The sequence below is a fragment of the Dasypus novemcinctus genome, chromosome X (genome assembly GCF_030445035.2).
Source record: "Dasypus novemcinctus isolate mDasNov1 chromosome X, mDasNov1.1.hap2, whole genome shotgun sequence".
Taxonomy (NCBI): domain Eukaryota; kingdom Metazoa; phylum Chordata; class Mammalia; order Cingulata; family Dasypodidae; genus Dasypus; species Dasypus novemcinctus.
Window position 1 is genome coordinate 16,258,985 of NC_080704.1, and position 4,643 is coordinate 16,263,627.

General features: G+C 39.5%; 1 pseudogene; it reads right to left on the reverse strand.

The window, feature by feature from the left end:
* Positions 1-3,017: 3,017 nt before the first annotated feature.
* Positions 3,018-3,827, reverse strand: LOC101426787 (large ribosomal subunit protein uL10 pseudogene; annotated as a pseudogene).
* Positions 3,828-4,643: the final 816 nt, after the last annotated feature.

The following is a 4,643-nucleotide window of genomic DNA, read 5'->3' on the forward strand; positions in this document are numbered from 1 at the left end:
TTCTGGAGCACTACTACACTGCATGGACTACAGCTTACATTATAGTCCACACTTACCCAGTCCACTCAGTGGGTTATGGCAGGATATACAATATTCTGCATCTGTCCTATATTTTTTATGTAACATTTATTTACTCTAAATGTCTTTTAAAAAAATTAAAAAATAGACCTCAAAGAATACCCATGAATAGTGCTCCATAAATTTGTGTTTACAATTAAACATCAGAAAACACATGAGAAAATAAGGTACTATGATCAAGAGTTCGGAAGAACAAAAAAATCAGAAAATTAGATCAGCAAAGATTGTAGATATTGAAATAATTTGATTCAGAATAAAAGGTAAGCAGGTTTACTATGCTTTATAACATTAAAAGTGAGAAAGCAAGACATGAATATGAAATAAAATTAAGAACTCCAAGGTCCACAGGATGGAGGAATAGAATAGGGATTAGAGTGGACTTAACTGATATTCTATTCATGAAATATTGTGATTAGTAATTGAAGAAAATGTGGCATTGGTGTAGAGAAAGTGGCCATGGTGGCTGCTGGGTGTGGGGAATGGGAGGAAGAGATGAGATGTGGAGGCGTTTTCGGGACTTGGAGTTGTCCTAGATGATGCTGCAGGGTCAGTTACTGGACATTGTATGTCCTCCCATGGCCCACAGGACGGAACGTGGGAGAGTGTGGGCTATGGTGTGGACCATTGACCATGAAGTGCAGCGGTGGTCAGAGATGTATTCACTAAATGCAATGAATGTCTCATGATGATGGAGGAGATTGTTGCTATGGGGGGATGAGTGGGGTGAGGGGAGTGGGAGGTATATCGGGACCCCATATTTTTTGAATGTAATATTAAAAAAATAAAGAGAAAAAAAAGAACTCAATGGATAGGTTAAGATGTAGTTATAAAATGACACTTAAAGGAGAACAAACTGAAACATGAATGTGAATAAATTATTCAGATTGTAGCACAGAGAATGATGGAAAACATGAAAGAGGTATTAAAATATTCAAAGGAAAAAGATTTAATAGCGATCTAGTTTGATTGCCAGAGGAGGTTAAAAAATCATGAGGAGAGTGTATGAAATATGTGAAGAATGTCTTCCAAAGTTTCTTCCAGAATTGATGTGAATCGCCAGATTCAAGATTAATAACTCGATATTCATATAGGATAAATAAAATTAAATCCATGATTAATTAGCATGAAATAAAGCAGCAGAATCTAAAATACATAGAGAAGATCTTCAAAGCAGGCAGAGAGAAAAGGAAGATAGTCTACAAACAAATTAATATGAGAATGTCAGCTGATTGAGCAATGGCAACAATGGAAGTTAGAAACCAGTGGAATGGTATATTTAAAGAGCAGAAAGAAACCTAGAATTTCATACCCATCAAAATGATCTTTCAGAATAAAGGCAAAACATAGGCATATTCAGAAAGACAGAAACTGATGGCTTTATCAAAGGAATTTCTAAATTTTATACTATTGGAAGGTGGAAAACAGCATCAAGATTCTGAAGAGGCGGCGGACTTGGCCCAGAGGAGGTTAGGGTGTCCATCTACCACATGGGAGGCCCGTGGTTCAAACCCCGGGCCTCCTTGACCCATGTGAAGCTGGCCCATGCATAGTGCTGATGCGCACACAAGGAGTACCGTGCCACGAAGGGGTGTCCCCCGCGTAGGGGAACCCCACGCGCAAGGAATGCACCCCCTAAGGAGAGCTGCCCAGCGCGAAAGAAAGTGCAGCCTGCCCAGGAATGGTGCTGCCCACACGGAGAGCTGACACCACAAGATGACGCAATAAAAAGAAACAGAGATTCCCATGCCACTGACAACAACAGAAGCGGACAAAGAAGACGCAGCAAATAGGCACAGAGAACAGACAACTGGGGTGGGGGGGGGAAGGGGAGAGAAATAAATAAATAAATAAATAAATCTTTTTAAAAAGATTCAGAGGAGCAAGAAGAATGGTATAAAAATGGTTAAGAAATGAGAAAAACTAATATATAAAATAATCATATATAATGTCTAAAGTTTTAATTTACAATAGAACAAAATTTTTGGGTAACAACAGCCTATTAGTCAGTGGAAGATAATGAGAGGCGAAACAATTCAGATATCTTTGCATTATTTGGGAGTAGATTTTTCTTAGGTTAATATGCCTGTTTTTCTAGACTAGCTATTGAAAGAATAGAAATAGAGTACATAACCTCCAAACTACTAGAGGGAAAAATCAAGAGGAACAATCTGAGTCATTCCAAAAGAAGTAAAAAAAAATTAAATAGAATATACATAAAAGAGATACAGAGTGACTAACACAAGTAGAAAGCACAAAATAAGATGGAAGAAATGAGTCCAATTATATCAGTAATCATAAAAAGTACTTTTCCATCAATGCCAAAACCATTTGATAAAATTCAACATCTGTACTTGAGAATAAAACTCTTAGCAAGCTAGGAATGAAAAGAACTTCTTAAACTTATTTAATATTTAAAATATGTATAATATATTTAAATATATATTTTTTAAACCTGTAGTAAGCAAAGAGCCAATGGTGAACTTTTAAAGGATTCCCTTTGAAATAAGGAGACATGGTGAGAACTGTTCACACCACTTTTTCAACATTGTGGATGTGGGCTTAGCCAGCAGAATAAGAAAATGAGAAGAAATAAATGGTATAAAAGACGGAAGGAAACCATTGTTAGCTAATGATTTATTTGTCTACATAAAAACCCAAAGAACCTACATTATAATGATTGGGATTTTTTTGGAAAGTTTAACCATTTTGTTGGATTAAGATCAATATACAAAAGTCAACTGAGCTTCTATACAATTGTAACAAGTAGTTAGAAAGTAGACTTCTTTTAAAAAGAGAAGTGAGCCTTTGTTTTCTTGTTTAACAAATAAAGCTGACCGAGTTGGCTGCCTTTTTTGGTGACTAAACAAAGAGAGCAAATCCCATATCCCTATATCCTTGTCCAACTCTTCCTTTGCTTCAGCCTTGGCCTAGGGCAACAGCTACATATATGCAGTTGGATCAGCCCAGAAAGCCTTGCCCTTTTCAGCAAGTGGGAAGGCGTAAACAGTCTCCACAGCAAAGCCAGGACTCACATGTACCCATTGATGACAGAATGCTGTACTGATGCAACAGCTGAGTAACCTGCAAATACACACTGGCAACTTTGCGGACACCCTCAGGGGGCAGAATTTCCTCTGTGATGTCAAGTACTTCTGGGCAGTAGATGCTGCCATTGTCAAACACCTGTTGCATGATGAACAGGTGTTGCATGATGAACATAAAGAAGGGGCTGCTGTTCAGCAAGTTCATCAGCGTGGCTCCGCTGGCTCCCACTTTGGCTCAGTCTTAATCAGAGGCACGTCGCTCAGGATTTCAATGGTGCCCCTGGAGCTCTTAGTGGTGAGGCCTAAAGCCTGGAAGAAGGAGGTCTTCTCAGACCCCAGACCAGTAACTTTGCATGGGGCATTGGCAAGAGCAAGAGTGGCGGCTCGCACCTTGTTGACCAACATAATGTCCCTGCTCTAAGCGAGGTCCTCCTTGATGAGTATAAAGCCCACATCTGCCTGGATATGAGGCGTAGTTTCTCCAAGGCTGGGTTGTCTTTCAGATGTCCTTGCGCATTACCATGTTCTTGCCCCTCAGCACCACAGGCTTCCCGCTGAAGGACATGCATCTGCATGGAGCCCACATTGTCTTGTCTGCTCGCCCACAGTGAAGCATTTTGGATAATCATCCAAAAGTTGGGTGGTCTTAAGGAAGTAGGTGGACTTCCAGGTTGCCCCATCTTCCCTGGCATCACAATAGTGCATGAGGGATTGCCACAAAGGATTTAAAGATGAAATCACTCTCATGAGGATGCCCAGCAAGACAGAAATGTTTGGTTTTTAAAAAGATATTCTTGAAAATAGCAAATTTTAAACAGGAACACCTATTTGTGTTAGTTATCAATTGCTGTATAACAATAAAGCAACATACATTTATCATCTCACAGTTTCTGAGGTTCTAGAGTCCATGAATGGCTTAGCTAGAGCCTTTGTTTCAGGGACTTAAAGCTGCAGTCAAGGTCCTGGCCAGGGCTGTGGTCTCCTCTGAGACTTGACTGGGGAATGATCTACTTCCAAAGTAACAAGGTTCCCTGTGGGCTGCCAGACTGACGGCTGCAGTTTCTCATTGCCTGCTGGCTGGAGGTGCCCTCCATAGGGCAGTTTGATCTTCAAAGCCACTGAGGAAGACAGTCCCCAGTAAGATGAGTGCTATGAGTTTTTGAAATGTAATCACATACTCATGTGTGTATAAGTGTGCATGTCCCATCATTGTTGCCATATTCTATTAGGTAGACACAAGACATAGGGCCTGTCCTCAAGGGACAGGAAAAGGGGAACCTTTCAACAAGGCAGGAATTGTGCAGCCACTTTGAGTCTGTTTGCCATAAATATCTAGTAATGAATCTAATAAAAATTGTACAAAACCCATAAATGGAAAATTTTAGGAACTTATTGAAAGTAATTAAAGAATACAAAAACAAATGGTGAGATATATTATGTTTATGGTGAGAAAGTCACTGCAGTGTAAATATTCCAATTCTCTTCAAATTGATCTGTAGAATCAATGCAAGTCCAATGAAA